Source organism: Bombina bombina, chromosome 4 (assembly GCF_027579735.1).
Source record: "Bombina bombina isolate aBomBom1 chromosome 4, aBomBom1.pri, whole genome shotgun sequence".
NCBI classification, from domain to species: Eukaryota; Metazoa; Chordata; class Amphibia; order Anura; family Bombinatoridae; genus Bombina; species Bombina bombina.
The window spans coordinates 661,761,120-661,778,309 of NC_069502.1; the positions used below are offsets into that span (position 1 = coordinate 661,761,120).

Genomic DNA, 17,190 nt, shown 5'->3' on the forward strand with positions numbered 1-17,190 from the left:
CTATACATCTTCTGAATAACAAAGGTGTAGGCTAATAAAGTTTTAATTATTAATCTTTCAATATTCAAAGAAAATTAATATATAATCAGAAGAGAAAATTATATGTTTGTTTCAAATGTTATGCTTCATCAGAATCATGCTCATAATATTGATTACCAATACACATTCAATGACATATAAATGAGTCAATGGACTTACCAAGAGACCGCAAAGGCGGCTCTATGTCACTGCTGGATTCCTGTGGGCTCACCACACCAACTCTCTCTATGAATGATATAGATATATATTAGGAAACACATTTGGGATATCACTAAATCACATCTGTATCGAATTTTAAGATTAATCAACTTGAAAATGTGAAGAATAGAGCAGTCATTAAACCAGAAAATGCTTGATTGAATCAAGGGCATTCTGTTAAAAATGATGTATTGAACATATGTTTAATTTCAGACTATATTAGACATCAAACTCATCTCATACGATGCTATTGCATATCTAAATATACCCATTGATCAATGTTCTTCAAACAATACACACAAACCACATTTTGAAGAACAGCTGTTGACAAATATAAAAAAGACATGTGGCACATCGAGGCATTTGTGCAATGTACAGTAATCTTGTTTAGGACACAACACATATTGATCACAATACAAAACAAATTTGATTAGTACAAATATGTAATCATGGTGCTGTGAGAGTATGCTGATATCTATAAAATAACTCCAACAGTGAATATGTGAATTATATATCAATATTGTTTAATCCAAAGAATTTAAAGATGAATGAATCTATTGTTTATTAAAGGGACACTGACATGATTAATTTAAATCATTGATTTCACTGTTCAAACTGTTCAAAATGATTGAACATTGACTCCTATTATAATGTTAATGTTGCTACATTTTAATATTAAAGGAAGATAAGCAATATTGGATTCCATAAATATTGTTTGTTGAAGGTATCCACCAATCATCAATAAAAACCAAGGTTGGTCAACCAAAATTGAGCTGCAGATAAACGTGTATTCTTGATTTTAAAATACATTTAGCAATAGAATATTTCACATATGATTATAGTATTATATTTAAATGTTTATTAATATTGCACACTCTATCTGAATGACAACATTAATAATTTTAGCTAGTATCCCTTTAATATCAAATTTTATTGATTGGACAATGTTGGTGTTAATGAATTCTCTACTCCATATGTTGATGTAATGAATGGGATTGAGCATGCAATTCAAATCTAATATGTTATTTAAGGATATCCGAAGAATTATTTATTTTTCATCTATTAAAGGGACATTACATATAAATATTGAACAATGTGGATTTAGTATGTAATGTTCTGTCCATGTTTCTAAGACAAATGTCAATTAAAATGAGACATACCATACTGTGACAAGCCCTGCCTTAAGGATCCAGCAGCAACATCCATATCTGTAATATATTAAATGAGGATTGCATATCATTAATACAAATCATGCCATGTTTAAAATCTTTACATTATTATCAAATCAATTTTAAAATATTAATCCTTTGGTAGTCCCATGAGTTAATTGTTTCCTCAATTAAATTCATGATAAATATATCCTGTACTCTTATTTTCAATCAGTTCTATTGTTTACTGTAGCTTTAAAAAAATTTTTTTGTTATTTCATTCTCATCAATTGATGTGCATATGTTATAATTTATTTGTATTCTTCTTTTTTTATTATGTATAATATTTAAAAAAAGAATACTGTATTCTTCACATATATAATAATTCACATTTCATTTTGACCAACATGTGTAAAGCAATGCCACTTACAGCAAAGCCATGTTAACGTGGATGCGCAATTCCATTTTCGCGATCATTGCGCAATGATTCCAAGTGGAATTACGCATCCGTCATTTGAGCAACATGTGTAAAGCAATGCCACTTACAGCAAAGCCATGTTAACGTGGATGCGCAATTCCATTTTCGCGATCATTGCGCAATGATTCCAAGCGGAATTACGCATCTGTCATTTGAGCAACATGTGTAAAGCAATGCCACTTACAGCAAAGCCATGTTAACGTGGATGCGCAATTCCATTTTCGCGATCATTGCGCAATGATTCCAAGCGGAATTACGCATCCGTCATTTGAGCAACATGTGTAAAGCAATGCCACTTACAGCAAAGCCATGTTAACGTGGATGCGCAATTCCATTTTCGCGATCATTGCGCAATGATTCCAAGCGGAATTACTCATCCGTCATTTGAGCAACATGTGTAAAGCAATGCCACTTACAGCAAAGCCATGTTAACGTGGATGCGCAATTCCATTTTCACTCTGTGACGCATATTCTGTAGAGCGCAAGACACATCATTCCTATTTCATGTATCACTAATGTAAAATCAGATATCTAAACATCATATGTAGTGTATGTTGTGAGATCTGTATAGGTTTAGTATCTTACTATATACACATTTTTGGATAAAAATAACAAATATTAAGTTATTATATGAAGTTGGATAATTACCTTGTTCAGATTCTCCATCTCCTCCCAGGCCACCGGACGGAGAAGCAGCTGCCCTGGCCCCCGCATCAGGACTTTCAGATCCCGCAGCTGGGAGGGAAGAAGAGGAGGCCGAGGATGGCGAGGATCGAAATCTTTTGGGGACCCGGAGATTGAGGAGCTCGCATAAAGTCACCTCATAAGGGAGTAGGTACAGTTTCCGCGGGGCCTCTCTTTTGCCACCTCTTTTACGGGCTTGTACCCAGTCCCTTATGAGGTTGACTTTTTTTGTTAACCGCAACCTCATATCTCCGAATCTCCTCATGATCTGATCCTGGGTCCTCTGGACGTCACACACCAATCTAACCGCATTGGTGATAGACTCCCAGAGGGCCTTCTTAACGTGCGCATCTGTCAACCTCCTCTTGTTCCCAAACAGCTGGGGATAAAAGTCCTTGACGGCGTGGACCAGTGCAGCGCTCTCCTCCTTGGTGAACCTGGGAGCTGACATGCCTGCTGGGTTGTCTTCTAAAATATATATATATAAAAATATATCTAGTACGCCTGCAGGCATTAGAGAACTGACAAAGATGGCAACGTGTAATGGACTTTTAAATGGTGAAGTAAACATGAGATGCACCATGGGACAAGTTATCTGTACATCTGATTGGATAAAAGTTTGAAATATTGTTAGAATGTCTGTGAGACCATCCTGACTCAAGTTGTGTTTGTGTGATGAACTCAGATTGGCCGTTCATTAATGTTTCATATCTTATTAACTTCCTTACACATACCTCATGGTGGTGCTGTTACTTTATTTTTCATGTATAATTATTAGTAACTCATGGGCCTGTCATGCGGATATGTGTGACGCAGATTTAATATCCGTGATCCGTTAAATATTAATGATTAAATTCTCTTTAAAATCTAATATTGTCACATTATTAATGTTGGAGACATTTCTCGGTTTAATAACGGTCTTTTTCTTTAATACAAATACACATTTAATATTGTATGTCTTTATTGTTCATAAAATAAATTTTTGGACTTATTGTGAAGTATTGACATTGCTCTATTAAATGTATTTCATAATGCACATTGATTGTGTGCTATTGCGTGACATTAGACTAATGTTTAAAGATGCTAATCTGGTGTTTCAAGATGCGTTTCCCACGCAATATTTCTTAATGATCAAATTCAGGTTATAAGGTCAGTAACTTGGATAATCTGTTTATAAATGTTAAACTACAGGTTTGTTTGTTATTAGCAAATAAACCTCGAGCTTGTATTTGTCGGAAGTGCTCATATATGTTATTTTGCAATGGCGTCTTTAGTTTTAAATAGACATTACAAACAAACAATTGTATCAAATGATCTGTAGAGATAGCAGATTGTTTAGACTTTTAAATGTAAATCAATTTTTCTTAGTATTTATATATCCTCAACAGAAGAAATTTAAATGCACATGGTTGAGACAATCACATAAGGCATCTCTGTGCATCCACCAATCTTCATCTACTGAGCCTATCTCGATATGCTTTTCAAGCAAAGTATGTCAAGATAGGAAGAGAAGTAAATACACTATTTAAATTTCTTAAAGGGACACTGTCCAAACAAATTTAGCGTTGGTGATTCAGATTGAGCATGAAATGTTAAGCAACTTTATAATTTAATCCGATTCGCAAATGTTAACAGTTATCTTGTTATCTTTCTTTGCAAATCAATAATGATATTTTAGATTACGGACAATTGTTTCCAAAAAACCGGGGTTGTCCTTGATGATTGTTGGATAAATTAATCCAACCAAAAAAACAAAGTTCTGTCCAGAGTACTGAAGCAAATAAATTATCTATTTAATGCCTTTTAAAGTAATGATAGCAACATCACAAGGAGCATTCATAATACGAGACAATTTTTAAAGTTGCTTAAAATAGAATACTCATTCATAATGTATAAATCATTAATTTTTAAACTGTCTCCCTTTAAGTATATTTTGATTTCATGTCCCTTTAAGGAAACATTTCACAATAATGCTTAAAATATCAGAAACCTAGGCCCATTCCTTTTGATAAATTAGTATAACATATGAGTAAAGCAAATTTAGATTAACTTCTGGATTGTTTTACACACTGACTGAAATATATTTTGTAAAGGAGGTTTTTTGGAGCCTTCAGCTTAAAGGGACATTAAGCTATATGTTATGTATGCATTTTGTATAACATTATAATATTTGAACAACTTAATATGTTTTGTTATTCAATCAATAGATTGTAATTATATATATTCTTGTATTAAATACATATCTACATAGTCTATTTTGATGCTGATTGTTGGTTGCACATAGATGCCTTATGTAATTGACTAAGATATGTGCATTGATGTATTTTTTTCTAAGTATATTTAAAGACTGAATGTAATTCTATATTACTTTCTAAATATGTTTAAATTATTTTATGATTTTTAAAAAAATCTGTACACAATATACTTTGTGAATGTCCCTTTAAGGACCAAAACATTTGGAATGTTGATTTAACATTGACAAAATAAACTAAAGGGGAATTAAAATTATATATAGATATGTGATGTCTAACCCAAGAGGTAATATTTTCTAAACTACATAATATTAATAACTATAGTTAAATGACTCCACTAGAAAATTACATCGATTAACCTGGCATCCAATAACTAGCTTGTGAAAAATATCAAGTTAAATGACCTACCATTTTTAAAAGTAACAATTAAAATAATTTCGAAAATAATGTTTTGAGATACCTAAGGAAGATACAAGATCTTATAAAATTAATTTGACATTCAACAACACTGTCACTTTAATGTAAGTTAACCACTTCCCCTTCTTAAAAGTGAAAACAAATAATTTTTGACAAATTTTGACTACATATCCGAAATTATTTTAGCATCTAATAATTTCCAAAGAAAAGCATCGATGGATCTCACTCCCCAATTAATGTTAAAAAAGATAGTTTTATGTAATATTCTCTGAATCAGGAGATTTTCTAAAATTAATGCATTATTTGATCTTATGCATGTGCTTGTCAAATAGCCAACTACCAGTCATGGGAGTCAAACTTTTTTTTATTGACAGATTATATGGATATTTATTATAATCTGTTCAAAAGAATGTATTTAATAATAAAATTTTTATTATTAACATTTAATAAAAAAAAAGGTTTATGAAAAAATAAAAAATTCCTGGAAGTCATCAGATGCCAATCTGAAATTAAAAAAAAATTTGGAACAAAGTTAATACACACGTTGTCAAATATTCATAAAATACATTTACAATCATCTTGTGTCTATGCTCTAACTTTGTTCAACATTTTTAAAAGATATTTATTAAATTGATTTTAAACTAAAATTAAAACATACACCATTATATTGTGGATTAAAAATTAAATTTAAATATCCAAATTTCTAATTATACATAATAATGTATATCACATTTCAACAATATATGTATGCTGAACATAAATGTAATATTTCATGTCCATTCAAATACCTCTATATCAACTATAATATGTATTCCTTTTTCTGATTGTGATCCCTAAATATCTAATGATGAAATAAGTATGACTAATGTATGTAAGCTAACAATAATCAACATTCTTCCTGTGATTCTTAACTAGCATGCACCAACCTGGATAATGCATGGTCTTTAAAAGTCAATTCAGGGGTAAACAGTTGATCTTCAATAGGTGTCTTATTCATCATTTCATTAAATAGAGGACTGGGAAATACCATCTAAAAAAGTAAAACCATCTAAGTGTCTGATTGTGATCCCTAAATATCTAATTATGAACTAAATATGATTAATGTATGTAAGCTACTAACTGTCAGTCTGGGCAATCTTCACTGTCAGGCTTCTAATTCTTCCCTTTCAGTCTTTAGATTAAGTCAGCTCCCTAATGGCATAAAGAGTTTATTCAAAATTACTACAAGTGTGTGAATCATTTCTGTAGCCCTCTCCCACCCCCCATTTCATAAGAAATTTCTGTCACTAGCTTACTAAGCGTGTGTAGCATCTTGTGTTATGTTCTATCAAGTTTGAAGATGAGTCATATTGAGCAGAACAAACCTCTAATGTGTGACATTGAACCATAGTCATGCTAGAGGATCCCTTTCAGAATATTTACATTTTAAGTAATGTGTAAACTAAATACTAGTTTATAAAATGTATGCCATATGATGTATTTGTGTACAATTCATGCCAGCAACAGTCAAGACATTTATACTTACCAGCTGATGTCCTCTTTAAAAACCAGGTGGCAAAGACTCGATACAGGACCCAATGCCCAGAGCATCACCTATATTAATAAATGAAACACATTTTTAGCATTGGATGAACAATCCTAACATGTTTTCACAATTCTCTACTTGTCATTTCCCTAGAGTTCACATCTATTGATAATACTCCAGTCTAACTTCTATTCTTTACCGTCTAAAGTTGCGGTTGATGATGTCTGCTCTGACATTGAGCCCCTCGTCCCGGAATGGCCCCTCTAGAACAGGATCATCCTCCTCATCTCTGAGGAGGTTTCTGTCCGGCCGGACGCCCTGCAGCATCCCAGCCCGCTGTGCAATATTATGCAGGACGCTACAGGCTACAACGATCTTAGCCACCTTCTTTGGGTTGTACTGGAGGGCTCCTCCCGACCTGTCCAGGCACCTGAACCTCATCTTCAGGAGGCCGAACATCCGTTCAACCACCGCCCTGGTTCTCTTATGAGCCCTATTGTAGCGCTCCTCAGACACATCAGTCGGGCTACGCAAGGGGGTAATGAGCCAAGTCCGGCTCATCTACCCAGAATCACCTATAAATTAGGAACAGAACATAATTGTAACAGAATCCTCAAAATAGTATTTGTAGTACAATAAAAAGTTTTTTACACGATAAGCCATTAACAAATGTTTATTTTAATTTTAAAATATCTAGTTCTATATAATTCTCTATCTTCCCATTTCAGCTAAGACATGCTACATATGCGTATTTCTCCTAAATCAAGGCTTGTGTAAAATGCTAACTACATGGTTACATTACATTCTCTATCTGAGCATTTAAGGTAAGACATGCTACATATCTGCATTGAACTAAAAGACATTTGCGGAAAGAGACAATGACATGGTTAAATTGCATTAGCTAATATGTTCCCATTTCAGCTAAGACATGCTACATATGCGTATTTCTCCTAAATCAAGGCTTGTGTAAAATGCTAACTACATGGTTACATTACATTCTCTATCTGAGCATTTAAGGTAAGACATGCTACATATCGGCATTGAACTAAAAGACATTAGCGGAAAGAGACAATTACATGGTTAAATTGCATTAGCTAATATGTTCCCATTTCAGCTAAGACATGCTACATATGCATATTTCTCCATATTCAAACCTTGTGTAAAATGCTAACTACATGGTTACATTACATTCTCTATCTGAGCATTTAAGGTAAGACATGCTACATATCTGCATTGAACTAAAAGACATTTGCGGAAAGAGACAATGACATGGTTAAATTGCATTAGCTAATATGTTCCCATTTCAGCTAAGACATGCTACATATGCATATTTCTCAATATTCAAACCTTGTGTAAAATGCTAACTACATGGTTACATTACATTCTCTATCTGAGCATTTAAGGTAAGACATGCTACATATCTGCATTGAACTAAAAGACATTTGCGGAAAGAGACAATGACATGGTTAAATTGCATTAGCTAATATGTTCCCATTTCAGCTAAGACATGCTACATATGCGTATTTCTCCTAAATCAAGGCTTGTGTAAAATGCTAACTACATGGTTACATTACATTCTCTATCTGAGCATTTAAGGTAAGACATGCTACATATCTGCATTGAACTAAAAGACATTAGCGGAAAGAGACAATGACATGGTTAAATTGCATTAGCTAATATGTTCCCATTTCAGCTAAGACATGCTACATATGCATATTTCTCCATATTCAAACCTTGTGTAAAATGCTAACTACATGGTTACATTACATTCTCTATCTGAGCATTTAAGGTAAGACATGCTACATATCTGCATTGAACTAAAAGTAGACATTAGCGGGGGGAAAATATATGGTTAAATTGCATCCTATAGCTGAACATTACGCTTAAATTTTAAAACTACAGTGGCAATTGTCACAATAATTAACCATGTTGTGCACAAATACTCACCAACGAGATAACCAGGGGGCATTTGTCTTTCCTCAAACTGTCTCCACAGGGACGACAGAGAGAGGATGCGGGCATCATGACAAGCCCCTCCAAAATTCGCACACACATGCATAATCCTCATCTGTGCGTCACAACATACTGCACGTTAAGGCTATGAAAATGTTTGCGATTTCTGAAGGGCGAGTCATCAATTGGAGCACGCAGCGCAATGTGGGTACAATCTATGGCTCCCAAGACATTGGGCATTTGAGCAATATCAAAGAATTCCCGCTTCAGGCGCCTCCAATCACCATCATTCTGTGGGAATCCTATGTAATGCTTACTGATACGTACCATGGCGTCCAGAAAGTTATCAAACACCACAGAGAATGTACCTTGAGCCAGGCCATGCATGTACAGTTGTCCGGATTGAAAACTCCTGGAGGCCAGGACGTATAGACAGCTTAGCATCCTACTCATGGCGGGAACAGCAGTCCTTATTCTTATACGTGGCTCCAAATGAGGTTTAAGAAGATCGTAAAGGCCAATGAGCTGTTCGCGATCGAGCCGATACTTATCAAAAACCTCAAAGTCACTCATGTTTTCCAAGGTGGGTCTCACCCTGTAGACACGAGGACCTCGAACCAGATGACCCCTTCGTCTCAGTCTGAGCCGCCGAGGCTGCCTGATTCGACCAACAGCTAGTTCGCCAATAGCAGCACCAGCAGCGTCTACCATGTCATCGTCATCCATCTTTCAAAACAGCGTAACAAGGTAAGCACTTGATCTGATGTGGATCACAAGTGATGCATTGGCCATGTTGTTTGGGGGATTTATAGTACAATTAGTTCAATGGTAGTGAGTTTGTAATGATTGCTAATTGTATTCACTTGTTTGTATGTGAGCGGCGCGAATGCTTTCACAGTGGGCGTTTTTTGGTTGTTTGCTGAAATGTTAGTTTCAAACAATGATTCTCAATGTGAAAGTGTCAAATATCACACATACAGTGCATGTTTGTAATATTTGTTCATATGCGTAATCAATATTTCTTAAACGCGATCTTATAGTAACAAGCACACGTCCAGGCTAACATGAATGAAAGTGCATAGTTGTGTATAATGTGCATCGAATGTGATCGATCAATGTTGCTGCAATATTGTTTGTAAACGATAAAGTAACATCTGCCATCTGTAGGATTGTATATATAAGTGATTGCCGAGCTGTCAATATTGTACGCGTCCCTTTAAAATCGCAATAATAATTCCTAACTTCCCGTCTGCCATCTGTAGTATTGTATATATAAGTGATTGCCGAGCTGTAAATATTGTACGCGTCCCTTTAAAATCGCAATAATAATTCCTAACTTCCCGTCTGCCATCTGTAGTATTGTATATATAAGTGATTTCCGAGCTGTCAATATTGTACGCGTCCCTTTAAAATCGCAATAATAATTCCGAACTTCCCGTCTGCCATCTGTAGTATTGTATATATAAGTGATTTCCGATCTGTCAATATTGTACGCGTCCCTTTAAAATCGCAATAATAATTCCGAACTTCCCGTCTGCCATCTGTAGTATTGTATATATAAGTGATTGCCGAGCTGTCAATATTGTATGCGTCCCTTTCAAATCGCACTAATGCTGAATAACTTCCGGCTGTCATCTGTAGTATTGTATATATAAGTGATTGCCGAGCTGTCAATATTGTATGCGTCCCTTACAAATCGCACTAATGCTGAATAACTTCCGGCTGTCATCTGTAGTATTGTATATATAAGTGATTGCCGAGCTGTCAATATTGTATGCGTCCCTTTAAAATAGCACTAATACTGAATAACTTCCGGCTGTCATCTGTAGTATTATATATATAAGTGATTGCCGAGCTGTCAATATTGTATGCGTCCCTTTAAAATCGCACTAATACTGAATAACTTCCGGCTGTCATCTGTAGTATTGTATATATAAGTGATTGCCGAGCTGTCAATATTGTATGCGTCCCTTTCAAATCGCACTAATGCTGAATAACTTCCGGCTGTCATCTGTAGTATTGTATATATAAGTGATTTCCGAGCTGTCAATATTGTATGCGTCTCTTTCAAATCGCAATAATAATTCAGAACTTCCCATCTGCCATCTGTAGTATTGTATATATAAGTGATTGCCGAGCTGTCAATATTGTATGCGTCCCATTCAAATGGCACTAATACTGAAGAACTTCCGGCTGTCATCTGTAGTATTATATATATATATAAGTGATTTGCGATCTGACAATATTTATTAATTGTCCCATTGAAATCGCCTTAATAATGCTGTTCCAAACTGTTATTTACGTATATGTTGTATTGTAGTATTGAGTGTTAAAGTTCCGAAAGGGGCTGTACAGTGGTGAATCTGTGATGTGTATGGTTGAATCTTCTAATGACGTCATGATATTATTACCCTGCCTATGTAGTTCATAAATCCTCATTGTGTTGTTGTATTGTGCTACATTGTTATTGTGTGCTGAATAAAATCTAAATGTGTGCTTTGTGGTTGCGTGATGTGTGATGCGTGTTATGTACATGTACGTATATATTGCGATTGTGTCCCACATATGCTGACTTGTATATAGCGGTCTGGCATTGTTGTTCCTTCCCATAAAGTGACATCTGTAATCTGGTGTACTGATGTTCTTGTTGTACGTAATTCCTAATGGTTTCTGGTGATGGAATCATGATGTTAAAAGTAAATTAAAATCCATATGTTGTGTTTTGTGATTCCTCTAGAAAATGTAATGTGTTTGTCCCCCATCATTTGAATGCACATGTATGAGTGAATGTTAAAAGTAATGTATGTGCATCCATGAGTGATCATATGTTAAGCCTATGTAGATATGCTGTTGCTGCAAGCATATGAGTTGAATAACTGAAATGCAATAATAAAGGTCAATGAGAATTGTTTCCCATTGTATAGTGTTTGTGAATCCTGAAAAGTTGACATTATTTTTGTGTCCGTTTAAATGTAATATTTTTAAAACTTAAATGTTGTTACTAGTGATGTTGAATTGTAGTTGATGTAATATAAAATTCTGAAAGAATGTAATGGTGTTGTGAATATTCAAACAGTAAAATCCATAAATCCACCATAGGGAAATAGTCATTTCCTGATCTATTTATCATAGCTGGGTCTAACGCATGAAATCATGTCTTTTCTTGCGCTGGTATTTGGAGTTTTTCTGTCTACGCTATTTGCGTGCGTTAGGGAAATGAGGGTTTCGCGTGCACGAGCACGTCTTCCCAATAGAAGTCAATCGAGGCTCTAAATATTTCTAAAAAAATTTTTCTAAGACTGGTTTTCCTCGTAAAGTGAGTGACGTCATGAGCTTGTGTGAAAAAGTAACTAAATCGTGTTCTTTTTGTAATAAATAAATATTTTGTGTATGTCATGTGGTGTATATTGTTTGTATGCATCGATGAGTGTATGTTTGTGATAATGTTATTAGTTAGATGTAGGTATTTGAGGGTCTTTTCCCGTGTGTCAATGTAAGTCAATGGGAAAATGGATTTGTGTTGTTTTTTTTCAAACACCCGAGATCTCGCAACTTTAATCCTTTGTATTTTGCAGAAAAATTATTAAATATGAAAAATAAACATAGTGTAGTGTTTGTATGAGTGTAAGTGTAGTTTGTGTAATATTTTTTATTTGATTCGTGGATGTTTTTTTTGTCGGTATATGTTTACTACTGGGTCAGAGGTGGCGGTAGAAATGTGAGCGTTAGGTTTTTTTTGAGTGTCGGTAACTGAACTCTAAATACCGGAGTACGTACGAAACCCGCGTTAGGAGCCTCTAACGCTGGTTTTCACGGCTAACGCCGAACTCCAAATCTAGGCCTATGTGTTTAATTTTACATTTGGGGTTCCATATATTGAAAATAAGTTCGTGAAACATTCTAAAACTATTTAGCACTGATAATATAAGTGTGGACAAAAAAAAAAAAAAAAATTAAGAAAAATTAAAAAAAAAAAAAAATTATTAAAATTAAAAAAAAAAAAAAAATTTTAATAATTTTTTTATTTTTTTTTAATTTTTCTTAATTTTTTTTTTTTTTTTGTCCACACTTATATTATCAGTGCTAAATAGTTTTAGAATGTTTCACGAACTTATTTTCAATATATGGAACCCCAAATGTAAAATTAAACACATAGTTAGAAACAGTAACCTCAACATCCTATCATAACTTTTCAGCGCAAACACACAAAAGTACAATATATGTTTTTAAACATGTTACATGCTAACAAATAAAATCTATTTTTAAAAACATTGCGACACAACTAGGTTTATGATAAGGCTAGTAGTTTAATTATGGTCCGTAGGACATATAGTCAGTAACATCACAAAAAAAAAAATATATAACTAATACCTTCACATTAAGGGGTTAAAGAAAACAAATACCTACATATGTCATCAGTATAGACACTAATTGCAGGCACAATGTGATTATGCTTTTTGAAGTTTTGCATATATGTATAATGCTATAACATTATAATGCATAATTTACCAATTCTGGTTATCCATCTTAACATCTATGCATATATCAACAAAATGTATAAAACTGAAAGAAGTTGAAAAACATACTAGTTGTTTAATGACAAATTACCTAAATGCCAACTTCCAAAATGGAGGATGTAACCACAAACCTGGCAGAAACTCATCAATGGATTGTTTAAAAGGACTCTTGGACATGCGCACTAACATTCCTTGACAAAGCATACCAGCGAAACGTACGTCGGAACTGAACTGTTCTATATTGAGTTTTATTGCGTCTCTACACTAGCCAGGACACCTGGGGGCTTAGCGCTATTGTCTTGCTACTAAAAAGGTTTTGGTTTCAGCGGTCACACTCCTGCTGATCCATTTACCTCTTTGCAAGTTTGGCGATTTGAAGCATTTGTTACAGCATATCTGCTTTTGTACCCTTACATTGTGGTGTTATCAAGGCTTATGTGACGCTTTTATATATTTTAAAATAAATTTGTATCCAAGTTTTGCCTAGTGTACTGTTTTCCCATCAGTATAAAGTGGGAGTGCGCATATCCTTGAGCTTAGTGGAAAGCTCCAACAAATGTGAGTAGTCATTTGTTACAAAACAACTACTTCCTCAAAGTGCCATTACAGATTCACACTATGTTGCAATTTTCTGTTTCCTTTTTTATGGGATCTCACTGAGGAATGCTAACAAGCTGAAAAACTCATCCAGAGGATACAGACATATCCTTGATTCAGAACTTTATTTGGTTTTCCTTTTATGATTTTTGTTATCACATTAATTGTAACTTAGGTTAGGATTTATTTTACAGGTAATTTTGTAATTATTTTAACTAGGTAGCTATTAAATAGTCAATAACTATTTAATAGCTATTGTACCTAGTTAAAATAAATACAAATTTGCCTGTAAAATAAATATAAATCCTAAAATAGCTACAATGTAACTATTAGTTATATTGTAGCTATATTAGGGTTTATTTTACAGGTAAGTATTTAGTTTTAAATAGGATTAATTTATTTAATTAATTTAATGATAGTGTAGTGTTAGGTGTAATTGTAACTTAGGTTAGGATTTATTTTACAGGTAAATTTGTATTTATTTTAGCTAGGTAGTTATTAAATAGTTATTAACTATTTAATAACTATTGTACCTACTTAAAATAAATACAAAGTTGCCTGTAAAATAAATATAAATCCTAAAATAGCTACAATGTAACTATTAGTTATATTGTAGTTAGCTTAGGGTTTATTTTACAGGTAAGTATTTAGTTTTAAATAGGAATAATTTATTTAAATATAGTAAATTTATTTAGTTTTATTTAAATTATATTTAAGTTAGGGGATGTTAGGGTTAGACTTAGGGGTTAATAACCTTATTATAGTAGCGGCGATGTTGGGGGCGGGACATTAGGGGTTAATAATTGTAGGTAGGTGGCGGCGATGTTAGGGAGGGCAGATTAGGGGTTAATAAAATTTATTATAGTGTTTGCGAGGCGGGAGTGCGGAGGTTTAGGGGTTAATACATTTATTATAGTGGTGGCGATGTCCGGTCGGCAGATTAGGGGTTAATACTTGTAGTTAGATTGCGGCAATGTTGGGGGGGGCAGATTAGGGGTTAATAACTATAATGTAGGGGTCGGCGATGTTAGGGACAGCAGATTAGGGGTTAATAGCTATAATGTAGGTGGCGGCGATGTCCGGTCGGCAGATTAGGGGTTAATACTTGTAGTTAGATTGCGGCGACGTTGGGGGGGGCAGATTAGGGGTTAATAGCTATAATGTAGGTGGCGGCGGTGTCCGGTCGGCAGATTAGGGGTTAATAATTGTAGTTAGTTTGCGGCAACGTTGGGGGGGCAGATTAGGGGTTAATAACTATAATGTAGGGGTCGGCGATGTTAGGGACAGCAGATTAGGGGTTAATAGCTATAATGTAGGTGGCGGCGATGTCCGGTCGGCAGATTAGGGGTTAATATTTGTAGTTAGATTGCGGCGACGTTGGGGGGGGCAGATTAGGGTTTAATGAAATTTATTATAGTGTTTGTGAGGCGGGAGTGCGGCGGTTTAGGCGTTAATACATTTATTATAGTGGCGGCGATATCCGGTCGGCAGATTAGGGGTTAATAAGATAATGCAGGTGTCAGCAATAGCGGGGGCGGCAGATTAGGGGTTAATAAGTGTTAGATTAGGGGTGTTTAGAGACTCGGGGTACATGTTAGGGTGTTAGGTGCAGACTTAGTGTTTCCCCATAGGAAACAATGGGGCTGCGGTGTTAGGTTTTTTTTCAGCCGAAACTCCCCATTGTTTCCTATGGGGAAATGCCGAATTTTACCGAGCTAATTCGGATTTATTCAGAGATACGGCAGCTATTTCGGATTCATTCGGTAGATTCGGAAGTATTTTAATTTGGAAATTCGAATCGATCCGAATCTCCGAATTTACAGAATTTTCCGAATTTCCGAATAAATCCGAAACGAACCGCACATGTCTAGTTTAAACACAGGCCTGATTCTGACGAGGACCTGGACAAAGTACTGAACATCTGGTAAGTCAGCCAAACGTGTAATGTAATAGAACAGAAAGGGCCGAAATCTGACCCTTCAGAGAAATGACTGACAGTCCCTTTTCCAGACCCTCCTGAAGAAAGGACAAAATATGGGGTACTCTCACTTTACGCCAAGGAAAACCCAGAGATTCGCACCAGTAAATGTATGTGCGCCAAACCTTATTGTATATCCTTTGAGTAACCGTCTTGCAAGCCTGGATCAAAGTGTCAATAACCCTTTCGGAAAAACCTCGTCTAGACAAGACTAGTCATTCAATCTCCATGCATTCAGCTTGAGACAATCTTATTTTGGATGAAGGTAAGGACCCGGAAGTAAAAGGTCCTTCCTCAGTGGTAATCTCCAAGGAGGAGAGGATTACATCTTCACCAAGTCTGCAAACCAAATCCTGCGAGGCCAAGCTGGGTCGTTGATCTGGACCTATATCTGGGAAGTTTGGAGTTTAGTCGAGATGCCATCAAGTCCAACTCCGGAACCCCCGACCTGAGGGTTATCATAGAGAATACTTCCGGATGAAGAGCCCATTCCTCTGGGTGAAACGTTTGCCTGCTTAGAAAATGTCGGAAAGGCTGGCATTCGTAGTCACAATCTCCCAGGATGGTCTCAAGAAGCATGCGCCTTGGGACAGATGATCCTGACAGAGCCACCAGGACAGAGAGTCTCTCATCAGGTTGTCTAGGACTAACCTCTGAGAGAGGTTCGAGTGGTCTCCGTTCCATTGTGTTAACTGTAGAGGTCTCAAATGGAAGCAAGCAAAAGGAATAAATGTCCATGGAGGCCACCATGAGACCAATTACTTCTATACATAGCCACCGAGGGTCAGACAGATGACTGAAGAGAAAGGCAGACAGAAAGAAGTTTAGATTTTCTTCCATTAAGAAAATCTTCATTGAGATCGAGTCTATGAATTTCCTCAAAAAACAGACCCTGGTATTTGGCACCAAGGAACTCTCTTCCAGATTTACCATCCACCCGTGAGATCAGAAAATCAACAGATAATCTGTATGGGATATTGCTAAATGAAAAGATGGTGCCTGAACCAAAATATCATCCAGGTATGGCAACACCACAAGTCCTTGAGTCATGGCCACTGCCAAAAGGGCCCCCAGAACCTTCATAAAGATTTGGGGGCTGTGGCTAGATCGAAAGGAAGGGCTACAAACTGGAAGTGTTTGTTTAGGAAAGCAAACCGAAGGTATTGAAAGTGATCCTTGTGGATAGAAATATGAAGGTAAGCGTCCTTCAGGTCGATGGTGGTCATGAACTGACTGTCTTGGACTAAAGGGAGAATGGAATGAATAGTCTCCATTTTGAAGGACGGAACCCTGAGAAATTTGTTGAGGCACGTCAGGTCTAAAATAGGTCGTAAAGTTCCCTTCTTCTTGGGAACCACAAACAGATTGGAATAGAATCCTCAACCTTGTTCTGCCAGAGGAACA

At 35.5% G+C, this 17,190-nt stretch overlaps 1 long non-coding RNA gene across 1 annotated transcript; it reads right to left on the reverse strand.

Annotated features, from left to right (window-relative positions):
- Positions 1-210: 210 nt before the first annotated feature.
- On the reverse strand, positions 211-5,368 carry LOC128655530 (uncharacterized). Its single transcript, XR_008401838.1, has 3 exons — positions 5,208-5,368; positions 1,398-1,445; positions 211-264 (listed from the first exon to the last, which is right to left on the reverse strand). It is a non-coding gene; the product is annotated as an uncharacterized LOC128655530 (long non-coding RNA).
- Positions 5,369-17,190: the final 11,822 nt, after the last annotated feature.